Source organism: Oryctolagus cuniculus, chromosome 1 (assembly GCF_051225735.1).
Source record: "Oryctolagus cuniculus isolate XC-2025 breed Fujian yellow rabbit chromosome 1, ASM5122573v1, whole genome shotgun sequence".
In the NCBI taxonomy this organism is placed as follows: domain Eukaryota; kingdom Metazoa; phylum Chordata; class Mammalia; order Lagomorpha; family Leporidae; genus Oryctolagus; species Oryctolagus cuniculus.
In genome coordinates, this window is record NC_142867.1 from 191,986,714 (window position 1) to 192,007,439 (window position 20,726).

At 37.3% G+C, this 20,726-nt stretch overlaps 1 protein-coding gene across 6 annotated transcripts in view; it reads right to left on the reverse strand.

Annotated features, from left to right (window-relative positions):
• LINGO2 (leucine rich repeat and Ig domain containing 2) overlaps window positions 1-20,726 on the reverse strand; it is a 1,387,358-nt gene that overhangs the window by 464,190 nt on the left and 902,442 nt on the right. For 4 of the 6 annotated variants that reach the window (XM_051857089.3, XM_051857096.3, XM_070053181.2 and 1 more), the window contains one exon: window positions 3,003-3,035. The gene's annotated coding sequence lies outside the window, so the exon portion shown is untranslated. Of the gene's footprint in view, window positions 1-3,002; window positions 3,036-6,306; window positions 6,433-6,464; window positions 6,676-20,726 lie in introns of those variants that run through there. The other 2 variants (XM_089318125.1, XM_089318119.1) reach the window with 2 other exon arrangements.

Here is a 20,726-nt window from a genome sequence, read left to right on the forward strand (position 1 = left end):
CAAAACTAGACAAATGGGACTATAGAGGGCTAAGAAGCTTCTGCACAGCAAAGGAAATAATTAACAAAGTGAAGAAGCAACTGACAGAAAGGGAAAAAAAACACTTGCAAACTATGCATCTGGTAAGGATTAACATCAGGATATACAAAAAGCTCCAGAAACTCAACAACAACAAAACAAACAATGCAGTTAAGAAATTGGTAAAATATAACACTAGGCATTTTTCAAAGAATGAAATACAAATGATCAGCAGATACATGAAAAAAAAAAAAAAAAAGCTAAGCATAAATCACCATCAGGGAAATGCAAATAAAAACCACAGTGACATGTATCATCTTACTCCAGTTAGTTCTGATTTTTGGATAAGAGCTATTCTAACAAATACTAGAAAGGTTGTGGAGAAAAAAGCACCCTAATACACTGTTGGAGATATTGATAATTGATGTAACTATTATGGAAAAGAGCATGGATATTTCTCAGAAAACCTAAAATAGATCTACCTTATGACCCAGCTTCTTACTTTTGCAAATATATGCAAAGAAAATGAAATCAGTGCATCCAAGAGTTATTCACAATAATATGCAAAATATTATTAAGTGCACAATAGCAACGGCATGGAATGAACCTCTATGCCCATCAACTGATGATCCAATAAAGAAAATGTGTGTGTGCAGGTGTGTGGTCTATTTTTCAGTCATAAAAAAGGATAGAGGCTGGCGCCATGGCTCAATAGGCTAATCCTCCACCTAGTGGCACCAGCACACTGAGTTCTAGTCTCGGTAGGGGCGCCGGATTCTTTCCCGGTTGCCCCTCTTCCATGCCAGCTCTCTGCTGTGGCCAGGGAGTGCAGTGGAGGATGGTCCAAGTGCTTGGGCCCTGCACCCCATGGGAGACCAGGAGAAGTACCTGGCTCCTGCCATCGGATCAGCATGGTGTGCCGGCTGCAGCGCGCTGGCAGCAGCGGCCATTGGAGGGTGAATGAATGGCAAAAGGAAGACCTTTCTCTCTCTCTCTCACTATCCACTCTGCCTGTCAAAAAAAAAAAAAAGGATAGAATTGATATTTACAACAAAATAGATAAAAATGGAGATCATAATTCTAAGCCAGTCTCAGAAAGACAGACATCATGTTTTCTATTTGCGGGAATTAGTATAGTGTGTAATAATTCTGTGGATGTCATATCATTTGGTATATAGCTGCTAATATTGCTTAGTTGACTCATATCATGTAAATGACAATATACCCTTCTTTCCCCATGTTATGATGCTTGTCATGAATTCCTCAATTTATGATATTACTCTCTACTTTAAAAAATAAAAAATAAAAAAATAAGAAAGAAAATAAACCACATGCAATTTATCACAATGATTTATCTGTTTGATGAGCAATCCCAGATTATTTCTATTTTCATATGGAACAAAATCTATCAGATGGTGAATAATCTCTGATCATGAAACATTAGTGATTAAGTCTATGAAAGAAGCTTATTCAGAGAAGTGGTGATGCTGCCTGTCCCTACTAATAAAGCTAACACCATAGGAAATACCTCAGGGTAACAGCAATGATGACGATTATTCACTGCATTCTTATAATATGCCAAGTGACCTGCAAGTGGATCATCTCATGGAATATCTCCTATCATACTCATGAGGTTAGTACTATTATTTCTTCCATTTTAAAACTTAGAAAATTAATATTTTGAGATGTTAACACAGGCTGAACACAGACAAATATGATTCAAACCCAGGCAATGTGGTTCTAACTCAGCTTCTCAATTACTACTTACTGTCTCCTAGTGTTAAAATTATCTCAGTAGTTGAGATAATTAATACTATTTAGTTTTGATTACATAAGATCAGGTTGGCAGAAGACACTAAATTCCCTTCCCAAATATGACAGTTATGCTTCTTAAAACATCTCTGGTAGAATTTTCTGTGGAGGAAGACTTTAAGACCACATTTTAAAAATGGGTTAGGGACCAAAGATTGCAATGAAATTGAGAGATTCCTTACATTAACATTTATGAAAATAAAATAATAAATCAGTCCCTTAATTAAAACAGTAAAATATGTTTCTAATTAATAAATACTCTGCTATTAATCTCTACTTACTAAGCCATGTTTATTAGAACATGTTTAGGCTGCCTCCCACAAAGTTTGCTTCAACACACCACTGCCATTCTTACAAAGAGCCATTCCATATGTGTCTGATCTGATATGTTATTTCCTCATGCCCTTTTTGTTTCTAATTTTATAGTCCCAACACACTTCTTATTGACCAGAAAGTCTCAAAAGAGTATGAGGAAATAAAATCTGTACTCCAGGGTGTCAAGGAAGGGTAACTGATATAAGAGTACTATCCCTGACAGTTATATATACAGGTGAGTACAGACGCTCTCATTTCACACAATAGTAAAACATATCCGTCTATTTTTAGGTTAGAGAGTAGTGATTTCCTTATTATCACTGATGTTTTCCTCTTTGCCTCAATTATCTGTGAGTAGATATATTTGGACACAAATTATCTGCTCATCTATAAGATACAACAAGCTATATTTAAGACCTTTAATACCAGGTGGAGGTATAGTGTCAAAAATAACAAGGAGCATTAGGAAAATGATGAGAAACATTCACCAAAATATTAGAGTAAAACCAGGCACAAAACTAGATACCAGGGCTGGGTACACAAAGTGTATATACAATGAGTATTTTTAAAAAATATACATGTATATGAAGAGTGGATAGATGTAATGATGGATGAGTGAATGGATAAAGTAGAAAAATATTGGCTATTTCCAATTTCACAATTTTTCTATGGATTGAATCAGCTATTCTAATTTGATTGTAATATTGCATTCTGTTAAAATCTATATAGCACATTTCTATCCATGTGTGAGGAAAAATAAAAAGAAGTCCATAATAACTATCTGTGAAAAGCTAAGGATACTTTTGCTCTGCTACTTTCATACTGTCGGGTTTTAAAACATCATGAAAAGTACCTACCTTGAAAGCTGCATTCTGTTTTTCTTACTTCATCTAAAAAATAAAAAGACATAAAAATCCAATTAAAGTCAATTAAAGCAACACAAATGATTAAAAGGGATGTTTTCTTTATCTTAAACAGAAACTTTTAACTGTGAAGACAGAAATGACGAGGAAACCTTCCCTACCCTCCGCCAGAAAATGCTTTGAATGTTTTGTGCTTTTTTATATTTTGTGATAGTTTGCTTTTTAAAATTTCTTGGAGGTACAGAAATTATTAATGGCAATGAAAATATATAAAGGATATGTTTAGTAAAGATGATAAAACTCAATTATATAAAAGGAAACACTATATTTATTGGCAGCACTTAATCATCCCATGGATGTTTCTCATCATGTAAGATTTTTCCTTGAATTCAGGCAAAAGTATTTTAAGGGGCTATTACAATTTACTTGCAGGTTCTACATTTCTACACTTGAATTTTGATCAAAACTCAGGTTTTGCTTTTTCTCTCTCCTCTCTCCCCTAATAATCTGTTCTCCCTTATGAACCAAATGATTATTGTGTTGTTTATAATAACTGCTCTACATTCCTTATGGAAATTGTAATTATGATGCTGAATATTCAACAGCAAGCCACTTTTCTCGGGGAAATTGTAATTATGATAATACAGTATTTACCCAACCAATGTTTTCTAGTCATTGTTCTCTTTGAGAAATGAGAAGGTGAGAGAAAAACACTGAAAGAAAACATCCTATTGGGATCTCAGCTATGCATTCAAGCAATGATGAATAATAAAAATAATATTTGCCATATGTCAGGCATGAAACAGGTTTACATATATGAATATATCTTTAGTACAGTTATATCTTAATTACACAGGTTTCTTCTTTTAACTCACACAATTTTATGAGGTAAGGAACATTATTATTCTAATTTTATAGACAAAAGACCTGAGGGTTTTTGTTTAGTACTATGATCTGAAGGCCTAGAGTGTGTGATACATCAATACACATAACATTATCCTACTTTTGCTAATATTTTTATGTACATTTAATACAATTTTGCACAAAAAATTCTGTATGGGTAGATATCTGGCACTTAAAATGCTATTTTAGTAATATGTTGAGAAAGGAACTTCCCCCCATGACCCCTAAGTGCTTAAAATGTTTATAGTGTGTGCTTTTATTAAATAAGAAGAAACCAAAGTTTTATAAGTGAAATTAATAAAAATGGACACAAAAATAAAGACAAGTTATTCTATTTTACAATTTTAATGAACAAAACCAAATAAAACTCAAAACCAATAGCTGAAAAATCTTCCTAGGTAAGCCCTAGGCAGGTGAGGCAGTGAATCTGTACAATCATTTCATCTGCCTGCTTTGCTTCTCTTCCTAGATCTCCACAAAGCAGTACACCTAACAAAAGTCCTTTCCACCTGCACTTAGAAGTGATTCGTTTAGGATTTTCTTGAATATGAGTGAGTAGTTGAGCAATACCATGTAGAAGCTCTTTATAGATACACCTTTTAAATTCCATAACAATTGCAACACAGGTATTTTTACTCCAATTATATAAATGAAGACAATGTGTCACACTGAATTAAATTATTTCTCCAGTTTGCTAAGTTGACCTGGGTTCTTTTAACAAGGCAAATTGGTGTTGATAAAAAGAAAAGCATTCAAAAGAAATGCAGGTAAAGACAAATAAAACAAGACATTATAAAGGCAAGAACAAAATATACAAACTATCTATTTACATATTATATATTATACGTACATAATACATAATGTAGCCAAGGGTTTATCATCATGTGCATCTTCAGTGCTTCTGAGACCTAGTCTTAGCCCTCCTCTCAGCCCAAGAAGTTCGTTCAACTCACCATCCTTACACCTACTTTTTGTAAGCCTTAGAACAACCTCTCTGAGTTCCTTTAGTAACACCCGTGTGTCTCAAGGGAGCCACTTAGTAATCCATTTCTGAATTCCCACACATGGAAAGGTTGATGAACTGAGCAGCTGAGCCTCAATTTCAGAACTATACCTCACAGGGTCAACCAGCCACTTGGCTAAGTATGACATTGAGCCTCTTCCACTGTAGAAGAAGTGATTTATTTTGACTAGAACTGAATTCTTAATAAGGGGTTGCCTTACATGTCAGCAGGGCCCTGCTCAGCATTGCAACCCAAGGGCTAGCAGTGTTTGAAATATCAAAATACAAAGCTAGGGGGTGATAATGAGCCATAGCAGGTGAGGCTGCCACCTGCAGTGCTGGCATCCCATATGGGTGCCAGTTCAGGTCCCGGCTGCTCTGCTTCTGATCCAGTTCTCTGCTGTGGCCTGGGAAAGCAGTAAAGGATTGGCCCAAGTCCTTGAGATCCTGTACCCATGTGGGAGATTGGCGGAATCTCCAGGTTCCTAGCTTCAGATAGGCCCAGCTCTGGCCGTTGCAGCCATTTGGGAAGTGAACTAGTAGATGGAAGACTTCTCTCTTTCTCTCTGCCTCTGCCTTTTTATGGCTATTCCTTTTAAATAAATAAATAAATCTTTTTAAAAAATCACAAAGCTGTATACTATCATCCCAGCACAAAGGAACATCTTTGGATAGCAGTATAGAAAGGTAAATAATGCTTGTCTCCACACATCCCAATACATGTTCATACTGTGTGATCCAGAAGCTGTGAGCTTGGTAAAGTGATGGAACAGCCTTCTGATAGTGCAGCTGCAGTACCAGCTTGGTGATGATATCCTGCAGTAGTGAAGTGACATCCTAAAGGATGTGGTTAACACTCTAAATCAATGGTTATTTTGGGGTACTAGATTCCCCAAAAGACAGAATACATGGACCTGGGAACTAGGTGGAAAAGTGGAAGTGGTCAAACAAGATTACTGCCAGGAGCCCAAGTGGGGAATATATATTTTCTGTTACCATAAATTTAGGTTCTGCGAGTCTAGAAATCATGGTTTTCAGAAGGAAAATGCTTCCACAAGGAGATGCTTAGGACTCTCATTAATCTTTAAGCTACATCCTACAACACATCACTCAGGGTTCTGGAGCCAAGAAACCAGCAGCAGCAGAGTCACCATCAGGTGGAATTCCTGTTTCGGTTGTAAACAACAGCTGCCGGGACACAGTGAGGGCAGGGAAGACTGTCTAGCATCTCCATGACTCATGGGGCATTTCCAAGTACTTTCCAGTCTATATCTGATAGCAAATGGAAACGATCAGTGCCTAAGAAGGGAATGGTGAGGAGGGCCTCAGACCCATTAGTAAGGGTTTGTGTCACTCAACAAGCTAAGCAACCAAAGGCAGTAGAGGTCCTACCTGAGGATGAGGGAATTCCAGAACTGGTATACAGGAGTGAAGAAAACAGGAAGGCAGTAAGCATTAGGCGTGACCTTGAAACCAGCTGCACAGGCAGTTGTTTCCCAAGGATCATCTTCTTACAGGTTTTATTAAAAAAAAAAAAAAAAGTGACCCACCAGGATTCCAGATGAGGTGTTCTCAGATGGGATAAACTTATTGTATGAAGCAAACAATTATGCAGGACACTGCCCAAATCCCCCTTCTCATAAGGCACTCACTACCCAGCACCCGAAGCACTGGCTGCTGAGAGTTCACTCACAGCTGAGCCCTTCCTCCTTCTCTAGGAATTTGCCTCCTTCTACCAGAGAGAACTTCCTTGCCCAAGGTTGTTTACCCTCCCCCAAGCAGCTCCTATCTAATGATTGACTAATATAAGGGTAAAAGACCAGCCCCCTTTATTTGAGACACATAAATATAATGATCCCAAATACACTTCCCATTAAATTTTCTGCATAAAAACCTTTGTCTTAGAGTCTGTGTCTCAAGGATGGTAGCCTAAAGTTAGACTACAAAATACAGAAGGCTTGGACTGAGAATTGAATACAGCTATGTTTGTCTCTTAAATCCATATTCTTCCCATTAGATCTGCCTGCTTCTTATTAAGAACAGTTTCAACCAATTTTCAATAAAATTTTGCCCATGCGGTAGATGTTGTCATCAATGTTATGTTTAAGGCTATAAATCAGAAAGCATTCTTCAGTGTTATACAATATCTGCAATTACATTGCCTTTGGAATATTAAGTTATGTGTATCTTTTGGAATGTAGCCATTTACTGAAATAAATTAGTAGATATATATACTTATAGAAGCATACTATATTAAAATATGTAACATCTCTATGTACATAACATATGATATATATCAAAATTAATTTCCAGATTTCTTGAACTAAAATCCCTAACTATGCTATTTATTTTTAAAGAACAATAAGACACTTTTAACCTATGCCATTTAGTAGGAGGAAGCATACAAGACTTATCTGTTTCAGAAAATGTAAAAGATTAGTTATGGAACAAGGGCTTCCTTACATTTTCTACAATAAATGTAAAGACTTCATCAGGCATGAAATGTAGTCAGAACAATTTACGGTCCAGTAATATATGACTTCAGGCAGCCTTTACAATCAGAACACAGAAGTTACCTAATTCTATGCAGTTTTGAGAAAATGCAGTTAGGATTTTACAACCAGTGACTGGTGCTCTACACTATTCCTCATGAAATTTTGCATCATAAAATCTTTTATTTCAGTAACCAACCCTTAATTTTAGATTGAATCATTACACTTTTCTATTTAAATGCTTGCAGCATTACTGGTTTATTTATTTTATCTCACCACTATACTATATCAAGGGCTTAAACCTGACAAATGTAAGGTGTTTGATGAAATTCCTCTGGCAGAAAAAGACAAGCAAATGTATCCAAAGCTTGCCACAGTGAGGCATAAAGTAGTTATTATATATCAAAGAAACTACTAAGTTTTAATTTTATCTGTGAATTGCTTTAAGTTAGCAGACAAAATATTGACATTTATTGAGAGAAAGGGGTGATGTGTAAAAGTTTTCAATTGTATAACTGCCATAGAAAGCTCCCCCCATAGACGCTGCACTATGTTTCCCATGTGGCTAACCACAGAGCAAATATTTCAAATGAAGCAAAAAGCTAAGGGGGACTTTGCAGCAAGAAGCAATCGGTTTGGTACAGCACCTTCTGCTCAGTGAGCTTTGACTCAAGAACTCTCCCACTTGACTAGTTCACTGCTCACATAATGATTGGTAAGGCTGTAGAATTGTACAGTATCAAGCCTCTTTAAATTTATTCTGGAATCACTTACTATTCTTAAGCAGAGTCATTAATACATAAGCCTGCAAACTTCAGGAAGAAACATAGAGTTATCCTATTTCCTTATCATTATAATTAGGGTTGTGTTAACCACAAGAGTGTATATCACCTGCTTCCAAGCAGCTTACTTTGACTTACAATGTCGGTACATCTGAACTCAGCAGGATGGTATCTTCTGGACTCAGGAAAGAATGTCAATCCACGCCCCCCCCCACCCCCGCCCCATGATACTCAAAAGTGCTCTAGCTAAGGGATTGTCAATACAGACAGTAATGTTACACTACATTTAACATCACAATAAATACATATCAAAAAGAAGACCACAAAATAAACTTACATATAAAGTGAGCTACTAACTTTGTAGTACAAGGGTCTCCCCAGGATGGAGCTACTAAGAATAGAAAATAATGCTATGCTAATTTAATGTTGAGGTATTTTGGATTGGAAGTAGAGAAGCCTGGACTTGAACCAGTGCCTATATAGGATGCTGGCGTGTGGGCGATTCCAACAGAGCACATTTCTCTGCCTCCTCCCCACCCCACCCCTGCCTTCTGCCAATCAGGTAAACTGCTCCCAGGTATGACCCAAGCCCATTAGGCCCACCTGGAAAGCTACCATGACCTTCAAACCTACAGGAGAGGCATATTGGTGCCAGTATCAGTTCTGTCCTATAGTTAGTGTTCCCCTGAGTTAGTTGCAGCCCTTCAACTTGCTCTTTAAAAGCATGCGTGGCTGTCACTAAACCCAGACACATTCATTGAAGCCTATCCCCAGTGTTTCCTTGTGGGAAAGGGCACTGCTGCTCTGCTCTTCCTCAACAGTGTGGCCTTGCAGGACAAGCCGCACTGGCGCTACAGGCAAGGGCTTTAACCTGCTGCGCCAGTGTTGGCCCCAAGTTTGAATTATTTTTAAAATAATGCTATAAAATATTTTGGAGAGTAGCTTTTGAAGGCACTTGTGTCAGTATGAACTCAGATAGTCTGGAAATTAGAAGGTTTGGAAAGATTGCAGAAGTAGCACCGGGAAGAAAGTGAGGCAGGTTTGTTTGGTAATGTCCTACAGACAGGACTGGCAAATGTTACCCAGTTTAACTTACTTGAAATCATTAGTGATCTAAGGAAACAAAGGGGTGCAGCTACAGGAGCACAAGGGGAGGAATTAGGAGGCCAGGATTCAAGTGGTACCTCGTCTCCAGCTAGACCTTCACTTTGAGTTAAAATTGTTTCAAGAGCCTCTCCCTACCCTCAAGCAACATTTCTTAATTCAGAATGAACGGTTTAAATAAAAGTATAAAGTATGATTTATGATCAACAGGAAATACGATGTGCCTCCCACAAATTTAATGCTGTTAAGCTTTATTGTTACACCTATAGCACATAGAGGAAGGTAGGAAATGAATTTACTTTTCAGTTGCCACGTCAAGGTGAGATATTCGATTTTATTTAGGATATAGATGTTATGCTTTGCAAAAACAAACAATAAAATCTGGAAGATGGGCTAAATTAGTGAAGAACCTCAAAGTAACATGAGTATCTGAGGGATTTGGACCTGACTTGAGGAGGCATGCAAATTTTTGGAATATCTAAATAAGAATAATACAATCTTATATAGAGAAAGTTGAAGTAATTGAGGAAGAGTACTACAAAATACTGTTTCTAGATGGCTTTGTTTCATGAAGACAAGGGTTGACAAACTAGCCCAGCAAATCCCACCATGTGTTTTTATTTACATATTGCATGTCTGCTTTCCTGCTATAATAGGAGAGTTGAGTAGTTGCAACACAGTCCATACAACCCACAAAGCCAAATACATTTACAATCTAGCCATTCAGAGAAAAAGTATGCTATCCCTACCAGAAAAGATAGCCAATCAATCCATCACTTATCCATTTATTCATTCATTTAGCAAACAATTTTAAGGCATACACAAGGTTATCTAAAATGCGCCAGACACTACCAAAGTAAAGATAAGACATAGTCTATACTGGTTGCCTTTGTACCAATTCCCCTCAGTGACCATTAATAGAGGCTATTTTAGAGCGGGAGTAAATCATTAAATAATGTATTGGACTCAGAGACTTCAAAGTTTTTTTCAACTGCATAATTCTTTAAAGGGGAAAGCTTCATGGATAATAATGCTTTGGAAAACCAGTAAATGGAAACAGCTGAAAAACTTGGAGATGAGAGTTTTGTAGATGTGGGAAAGAATCAGGGTAGGTGATCAGAGAATGAAGACCATTCAACTTGGATAATCATATAAGGTAGGAGTAAGAAAGTACAGAGGGTTATGTATGTAAAAACAAGATGCACTGTATCACGGAAGGCATTCTAAACCAAACTTAATACTTTGTAGGTTACTTTGCAGCCAAAGAAAGGTATGAAATTTTCTATAAAGATGCAGTATAAATGAAGTGAAGTTCAGGGAAAGTCAGCTTGACCAACAATATGTTGGATAGATTAGAGATGGAAGATGAAATGGCTGTAGTCCTGGCTTAACATAAAAGCATGGAATGCCAAGGACTGGATAAGAGACAAGCAGAAATAAACGTTTCTTTCACAGGAACAAGGTATGGTATGTGCACAGTAACTCAGACTTATGAGAAAGAATAAGTAGCAGACATTGAGGTTACTGAGGGCCTGCTCTGCATTTTTTCTTTCTTTCTTGGAGCCAGGAGTTTCCTCTATACAGAGCTCAAGGGAGCATGGTAAACTCCATAAAGATTTAAGTCAATATCAAAGGGTGTCCAAATTTTTAAGCATATTTTTTAAAGATTTATTTATTCATTTGAAAGTCGAAGTTACACAGAGAGAGGAGAAGCAGAGAGAGAGAGAGAGAGAGAGAGGTCTTCCATCCAATGGTTCACTCCCCAAATGGCCACAACGGCTGGAGCTGCGCCCATCCGAAGCCAGGAGCCAAGAGCTTTCTCCATGTCTCCCACATGGGTGCAGGGGCCCAAGGACTTGGGCCTTCTTCTACTTCTTTCCCAGGCCATAGCAGAAAGCTGGATTGGAAGAGGAGCAGCCGGGACTAGAACAAGCGCCCACATGGGATGCCGGCACTTCAAGCCAGGGCGTTAACTCGCTGCACCACAGTGCCGGCCCCAACATGACCAACTTTTTGGATGCTAAGTAGTGTTATTTGGAATAGAATCTGTAACAGTGATTATGCCTTTATAGCATATGGTTTGGATACTCAGAAAAAGCCAAAAACTTTTTTCTGGCTCTGATTAAAGAACAAGTCTGAAAATGAAGTTCAGAGCAAAATGAATCATCAGAATTTCAACTGTAGAGTTTTTTTTTTTTTTTTTTATTTGAAAGGTAGAGAAACACAAAGACAGACATTTATACAAGAGGACAGCCAGCCAGAGATCTATTCACTCCCTAAACACCTACACAGCCAGGGCTGGGTCAGTCCAAAGTCCAGAGCTGAGAACTCAATCCAAGTCTCTCAAGTTGGTGGCAGGGACCCAGCAATTTCAGTCATCACTTGCTGCCTTTCAGAGCGTTCATTAGCAGGAAGCTGAAATCATGAGTGGAGCCAGAACTTGAATCCAATCATTCCAAAACTGGATGCAGGGTTCTCAAATAACACCTTAACCACTGAGCCAAATGCCTACTCCAATTGTAGAGTTTTAAATAATATGTAATAAAAATGGAAAATTTGGGAGCCTATGGGTAAATGGATATCAATGGCAGCAAGAGTAATTCCAGGGCCCACTGGCTGATGACTTTAAGGTCTTTAATGTATTCTTACATAATCTGGAACTGGGATGACTATGTATGCAGGTATCAAATCTTAGGGAACAAGAAACATACAGGGAATAATTATAATTAATTTTGTGGGCAGTCAATTGTGTCCTTTGAAATTTGCACTGGAATGTAAATGTATATATATCAAATAATAAAACCTACTTATGTCTGTCTGTATGGGCACCATAATTGTGAATGAATGGGAACCATCAAGAATAAAAAGATAATCATACTTTCCAAAGAGTTGAGCTGGAATCAAAGATGGCTGAATAGAGAAAAGACATGCTGATTTTTTTTTTTTTTGACAGGCAGAGTGGACAGTGAGAGAGAGAGACAGAGAGAAAGGTCTTCCTTTGCCGTTGGTTCACCCTCCAATGGCCGCCGCGGCTGGCGCGCTGCGGCCGGCGCACCGCGCTGATCCGATGGCAGGAGCCAGGAGCCAGGTGCTTTTCCTGGTCTCCCATGGGGTGCAGGGCCCAAGCACCTGGGCCATCCTCCACTGCACTCCCTGGCCACAGCAGAGGGCTGGCCTGGAAGAGGGGCAACCGGGACAGAATCCAGCGCCCCGACCGGGACTAGGATTAGCCTAGTGAGCCGCGGCGCCGGCCGACATGCTGATTTTGACCATGAGAAGATAGCAGAAGAAAAGAAGAGTAACTGCATTCCCTGGGGAGAGTTGGAGAGAAGTTTGCAGTGGAAATTCTAAAGAAAGAAGAGAGACACAGTGGAGCAGCATGAGCAGTGCAAATAAGCAGCAGCAATCAGGGATACCACTGGTGACTCCCACAGCTCGGGGCTGAAAAAGACACGACTCTTTTGTGCAAGGTAAGAGAAGCTGGTGTCACTGGTGATACTGCCTGAGGGAGAACCTTGTCAGCCTCACTGACTTTGAGTCCTGCCTAGAACGCTAGCAGAAAACAGGGTGCCCACCTAATTCTGGAAATGAAGAACACATTTCTTTCTTCCTATCATCCAACAAAGACACCCAATGACCAGCAGGGAGGAAGCCCCATTTAATAATGTGAGTAGAGGCTGTGGAGGCTCGTTAACGTGCACAACTAGATGATTTTATTGAAGTATAAATCTTCCATCCCCATTAACTTTGAGATTTGAAGGAAGGTTTACAGGGCTGAGAGTGGATCCACTGTACCATGTGACTGTGGGAGTCTTATGTGCTAAGACTGTGGGGAACTCTGTGAATGCATGATAGGCCATGGGATGTAGCTGGGTCTCTGGGCAGTATCTGGCTTCAGAGGCTCAGAGTTCTTGAATGCCTGGGATTGGTCACTGTGGAATTCTGTGCTCACACTGATACCATGCAGATTCTTTGGGTGGTTATTTACCTGTGTGAGTGGGATGTGTAGCCACTGTGAGCCAACCCCAGGCATTGATCACCTGGCAGAGAGGAGATGAGGCTGTGATCACAGAAGCTGATGAGACCATACCATCTCCCTTTCTGACAACAGAAGATATCTACCGCACTCAAGTAGAGTGTCACCCTGGACTCTTGCCCCACTCTAAACCACTGACTACATCTCCATGCCCCACCCTCTCCAGCATACAGCTCTGGATATTCACTTAAGGAGCAGATGCTCCATTAAGCCATGGATGCATATTTCAAAGATAAAAGCCATCAGAGAGGAAAACCAAATGTTTTCACAAATGCCAAAAAATAAACAAAAACATGAACAAGGAAGGCAAAACAACTGCCCTAGAGGAATACAATGACACTTCAAAATAAGAATGTGAAGAAAAAGAGATCGATGAAATGCCTGAAAAGGAATTAAAAAATTATTGTAGGATTACTAAAAAATGAGAAGGAAAACCACAAGTTAAAGAAAATCATAGAAAACACTTGTATTTTCCTGTGAGATAGAGATAATGAAGGGAATTCAAACAGAAATATTAGAAATGAAGAAGTGAATATGTCAAATAGAAAATACAGTGGAAAGCCTTAACAATAGGCTTGGTGAGGCAGAAGAAATAATTTGCAAGCTAGAAGGCAATTCCTTGGAAATATGTCAGACAAAAAAAGAAAAAAAATAACAAAAATGATAAAAATTGAAAATCGTGCTGTACATTTATGGGATACTATCAAATGACCAAACATAAGTGTCTTAGGAGTTCTTGAAAGTATGGAAAGACAGAATTGATTAGAAAGCCTATTCAGTGGAATAATAGCAGAAAACTTCCCTAATTTGGAGAAAACTAGGGACATCTAAGTATAGGGAATACATAGAAATCCTAATAGAAATGATCACAAAAGATCTTTACTATAACATATTATAGTCAAACTTTCAACAGTAAAACATGAAGAAAAGATTCTAAAATGTACATGAGAGAAACAATGGATTACCTTCAGAATATCCCCAATTAGACTAAAAGCTGATTTTTCATCAGTAAGCCTACAGGCTAGGATGGAATGAGAGACATAGTGCAAGTTCTAAAAGGAAAAAAAAAAAAAAAACAAAACCCTGTTAATCAAGAAAGCTGTGCTGATCAAGGCTCTAATTTATAAATTAACATGAAATAAAGACCTTCCAAAACAAACAGAAACTGAAAGAATTCATCACCACTCATCCAGCCTTATAAATAATGCTTAAGGATATGCTACTTGAAGAAACAGAGAAAGATAGTCATTATTACTAAAAATGTTAAGGCAGTAAAAATACATAGGAAATCCAAAGCAAAAAAAGGAGTATTTTGGAAAAAAGACAAAACAAAGTCATTACTTAGCAATAATGCCTTGGATGTTAATGGTCTAAATTCTCCAATTAGAAGATACAGACTGGCTGAATGGATTAAAAACAAGATCCATCTATTTGCTACCTACAAGTAGCACACCTCATCAGCAAATATACATACAGACTGAAAGTGAAAGGATGGAAAAAGTTATTCCACGCAAATGGAAAGCAAAAATGAGCAGGTGCAGCCATACCAATATCAAGCAAAATAGAATTTAATACAAAAAATGGGTGACAAAGAAGGGCATTTTGTAATGATTAAAGGATCAACTCAACAAGAAGATATGACAACCATAAATTTTTATGCACCCAATGCCAGGATGCCAGGCTATTTAAATAAATGCTAATGATCTAAAGGCAAAAGATAAATAAATAAATAAATCCAAGGAACAGAAATTGGAAAACAGGGAGTCAAATGATCACTGTTTACAGATGAAATGACCCTATATATAGGGGAACGAAAAGACTCCACATAGAGACTATGGGAACTTAGATATAAAATCAACACAGAAAACCAATATATTTTATACACAAACAATATTGTGGCTAAGAACTTGTAAAATCAGTACCAATCACAATAGCTACAAAAATTTTAAATACCTTGGGATATATTTAACCAAGAATGTGAAAGATCTACAATGAAAATTACAGAACATTAAGGAAAGAAATGAAAGACTAAAAAATGGAAAAAAAAATCTTCCATGTTCGTGGATTAGAAGAATTAATATCATGAAAATGTCCACACTATCCAAAGCAATTTATAAATTCAATGTAATCTCAGAAAAATGCCAAGAACATTATTATCAGATCTAGAAAAAATGATGTGAATATTGAAATGGAAACACAAGAGGTCTGAATAGCTAAAGCAATCTCAAACAACAAAAATAAAGCTGAAGTATCATAATTCTGGATTTCAAGACATACGACAGGGCAGTTATAATAAAAACAGCTGGGTACTGGTGCAGAAAATAGACATGTAGACCAATGGAACACAATAGAAACCCAAGAAATTAATTCATGCATCTGCAACCAACTAATCTTTGACCAAAGAACCAAAATCAATCCCTGAAGAAAGCACAGTCTCTTCAACAAATGGTGATGGAAAATATTGGATCTATGAGCTCAGAAGTATGAAAAAATATCCCTACCTTATACCTTATATAAAAATCAACTGAAAGTATATCAAGGATCTAAATGTATGATCTGATATCATCAAATTACTAAAGGAAAACATCGGGGAAAATCTGCAGGACATTGGCATAGGCAAAGACTTCTTGGAAAAGATCCTAGTAAAGGCTGTAAAAGCAAAAATAGACAAATGGGATTCTATCAAGCTAATGAACTTCTGCACTGCAAAGGAAACACTGAACAAAGTGAAGAAGCAACTGACAAAATGGGACAGAATGTTTGCAAACTATACAAGTGATAAAGGATTAACATCCAGGGTCTACAAAGAGTTCAAGAAGGTAAACAGCTCAAAACAAACAATCCAGTTACAAAATGGGCATCCATCAGGGAAATGCAAATAAAAACCACAATGAGGTTTCACCTCAATCCAGTTAGAATGGGTATCATTCAAAAATCAAAATACAAATAAATGCTGGTGAGGATGTGGAGGGAAAGGTATCCTAATACTCTGTTGGTGGGAATGTGAAGTAGTACAAGCGTTATGGAAGACACTGTAAAGATTCCTTAGAGATCTGAAAATAGATCTACCATATGACCCAGCCATATCAGTCCTGGAAATTTTCCTAAATGAAAGGATTATTTGCACTCCCACATTTATTGCAGCTCAATTTACAATAATCAAGATATGGATTCAAACTAAATGTTCATCACCTGATGACTGGATAAACAAAATGTGGTATATATACTACTCAGTTATAAAAAATAATGAAGTTCTGTCTTTTGCAATAAAATGGATGAAACTGGAAGATTTAATGCCTAGTGAAATATGCTAATCTCCAAAAAAGACAAATATCATGTTTTCTCTGATACTTAGCAGTTAATATAGAATATGAAAAAATGTATAGGAACAAAATGGACATTATGGGATATGATTGTTGTTTTTAGTCTTTGTTTATACTCCTTTTGAACTGTAGTCTTCCTACTGTTTACTTGTTGAACATCATGGTTAGTGGTGAATTAAGCCTGTGATTATACAGTAGATTAAAATTATGTCTGCAAAATTAATGAAAAGAAAAGACGGGAGGGAAGGAAGGGGATTGGTGGGATTAAAGGAGAATGGAGGTAGGGAAATATAGTTATCTTCTTAGAACTGTGATGGATAAAGAAAATCTGGTATATATACATAATGGAAAATTATACAGCTATAAAAGAATGAAATTCTACAATTTATAGCAAAATGGACACAACCAGAGGACATTGTGTTGAGTGAAATCAGCCAGACCCAGAAAGACGAATACTTCATATGCTCCCTTAAAATTTAAAAAGACAAACACAAAAAAAGGAGGAAAAAATGAAAGATCTGTGTGTATCAATATTACTGCAAATACAATTAATAAAACTTCATTTTATACCTTTATCAAACCAATGGTTAAGAATTTTATAATACTATACATTTAATGACGTGTGATTACTTTAAGATTTACTGTATGCAGGTGGAATGCTCATTTTTCCATTCAGTTGTTCTTTATAGCTATTGTCTATATGCTCACTAAACTAGTTATGTTTTGCTTATTACTTGCAAAACTTATTTGGCTAAGTATTAAGAATTTTTTACTGTAATGTACATTTAAAATGTTATCTCAAAAACTAAAAAAAGAAAAGAAGGAGGGTGGGACAGAGAGAGGGTTAGGGAAGAAGAGAGGGGGAGAAAGGGAATATCATTATGTTCTTAGAACTGTATCTACAAATCTGTTAAAAACTAATTAAAAATTAAAATAAAAATTTTAAAAATTACTGTATATATGAAATTCATGAAATAATAAAAACTATTTAAAAAGTTTAGCTACTTGTAGAGACATTCCGTTATTGTTAGAGTGTGCTCTTGGCTTCAAAAAGGAATCTTTACTTTCTGGGCATTGTCAACCCAGTAATGTCTGATGAGAGTGTTTAGCTTAGAGAAAGTTTGTCATGCACTAACTGTATTGACACGGGAGAAATGACCCTGGTGGTGGTCATTATGGTACACTTCTAACAACCTTGTTGTATAGAAAAGAAGCCAAGGCTGATTAATTTGGGAAGATTTTTGGCCAAGGCATTAGAATGCTGACCTGCAAGTCAATAGGCTCAAACCTGTCACTCAAATTTTGTATAGTTTGCTTTACTTTTTTCCTTTATACATCCAAGGATGCCTACAAATATTTAATGCAGCATATTACAATGGGAAAATTATAGTTTAAGGAGCAAAACATGGGTTCAGAGGAATCTGGGCTTGGTCCCAGCACTATTATTTATTAACAAGGAAATTTCTCTTAGAGAATAATTTTCTTGTGGAGATAATTTTACCTATCTCAAGGTTTGTTTTGAGAATTATTGAGATAATATATAAATGGCACCTGACATAAAACTCAAAAGAAATGTCAGTTTCCTTTATTCTTTAATACTGTTTCTGAATATTAAGCTGCCTCAGCAGATTGCATTTATCACCTGTGACACTTGAAATATGAAAGCATTGCTTGAATATTTCAAATGTCTAGAAATCAGATAAAGATGTTCTCACATGGAAAGATTCACATGAAAAACTAACTAGATATATCTCAGCAAAATAATCACATCAATAAATTATACATTCAATGAGTTTTCTTAACCTTCTACAACATATTACAGTCCAATAATAGATTTTCATTCATATTAAGGACAGAAATAATACCCATACAGAGAGTTAGTTGATTATCAGTTAAACACTTCTTTCTTTGATTCCTACATTGACATCAGCAATATTTTGAGCAAAGCCTTGAATATCATGGGGTTTATTTATATGCACTCTGCAGTTTTTTCCACCTGAAATCCTCATATAGGAATATTTACCATGTTTTCCCTGATCTATGGTAATTAATAGAGTACCTAAAATGTAACATATTGAACTGAAATCAACATTTTGAAATTTGATGATTGTTTACAGCCCTTATCTCTACTGTTGAGGAACAGTGGTTGTTTTTTTTTTTTTCTTTGTAATGTTGAAGTCTTTACTTACTGTAGGATTAATCTAATGAGTATAAAGCAAACTGAAAATAGACCTCTGTAAAAATTAAGAGTGGGAATAGGAGAGGGAGGCGAAAGAAGCGTGGGCGGGAGGGAGAATAGGGTAGGAAATACCACTATGTCCCTAAATCTGTATATGTGAAATACATGAAACTTGTATACCTTACATAATTTTTAAAAGAAATATTTTAGTACACATTTACAGGCCATATGGTACACTTCAGTTGAAAGCACTAAAGTCTGGTGGTTAATAATACTTCATTTTTATACAGGCTTAACCTGGCTCTGTAACTTATATGTCTTTTGGAACAAGAATCCTATGGTAAAAGGTGGTAGCTGTGCAACTTATGTCTTTCACTTTGCTATAGAGTAGATATTCCTCAAGGCTAGTACAGAACTTAGTCCCCTAGCTCCAACTGCCCAAGTTAAATTTTTTTCATTTATACTTTATCATTTGTAAGGTAAAGCTTATTCACCCTTACGTAGTCAGGGCCTCTTTTGGCAGGCTTCTGCCTACCTTGCTAGCAGTACTCACCTTTTCATCACTCAAGGTGAAATGCTAGAGATGTCCAGTCCTTCTTTGGGCATAAAATCCTAGATATCTGTTCTGCATCTTGTCTTTCTATATAGTTCTTCTCAACATGGGATGTTTTTGTATCTCTTTCTTAATCACCCATGAATGAGCACACAGTATGAGAAAGGCTTTGGAAAGAGTCTGTGGACTCATCCAAGAATCTGCAACTCTGCCTCTCAAATAAATAAATAAAATTTCAATATATATATATATATAGTTATATATAATGTCTGTGTATGTGTATCATGTTTTTAATGTAAAAAAGTCATTATGTTCTATGTAATTATTTGAACTTGTCACTTTTCCAGTTAACATTTCATTGCACTTATTGATGTTATGACCTCTTCCTACATTTTATTGTAATTTTATCTTATTTTCTATACTTTTAATTAACAGCCCTCCCCTCTCCATTATTTTTTAAAGATTAATTTATTTATTTGAAAAGCAAAGTTACAGAGAGGCAGAGGCATAGAGAGAGAGAAAGAGAGAGAGATCTTCCATCCATTGGATCATTGCCCAAATGGCCACAATGGCCAGAGCTGGGCTGATACAAAGCCAGGAGCCAGGAGGTTCTTCCAGGTCTCCCACATGGGTTTAGGGGCCCAAGCACTTGGGCCATTTTCTAGTGCTTTCCCAGGATATGGCAGAGAGCTGGATCGAAAGTGGAGCAGCCAGGTTGAACTGACACCCATACGGGATGCCAGCATCGCAGGAGGCGACTTTACCCGGTACGCCACAGCGTCCACCCAATTCCCATTATTTTTTTTTTTATGTTATTTTTTTATTTTTATTTTTTGACAGGCAGAGTGTATAGTGAGAGAGAGAGAGACAGAGAGAAAGGTCTTCCTTTTGCCGTTGGTTCACCCTCCAATGGCCGCTGTGGCCGGCGCGCTGCGGCCAGCGCACCGTGCTGACCCAATGGCAGGAGCCAGGTACTTCTCCTGGTCTCCCATTAGGTGCAGGGCCCAAGCACTTGGGCCATCCTCCACTGCACTCCCTGGCCACAGCAGAGAGCTGGCATGGAAGAGGGGCAACCGGGACAGAATCCAGTGCCCCGACCGGGACTAGAACCCGGTGCAAGGCGGAGGATTAACCTAGTCAGCCGTGTCGCCAGCCTGGATACTTTGGATTATAAACCAAAGGTCTGTTTATTATACTGACATCTTTCTTTAGATTGTAGTTTCTCATGAGTCAAAAAATAGAGTATTTAAACTACTTTGAACATACTAGTTGAATTTATCAGCATATATAGTATTGAATTGTCCATAGCAGTTTAAGAAACAGATAAATCAATTGAGTTGTTC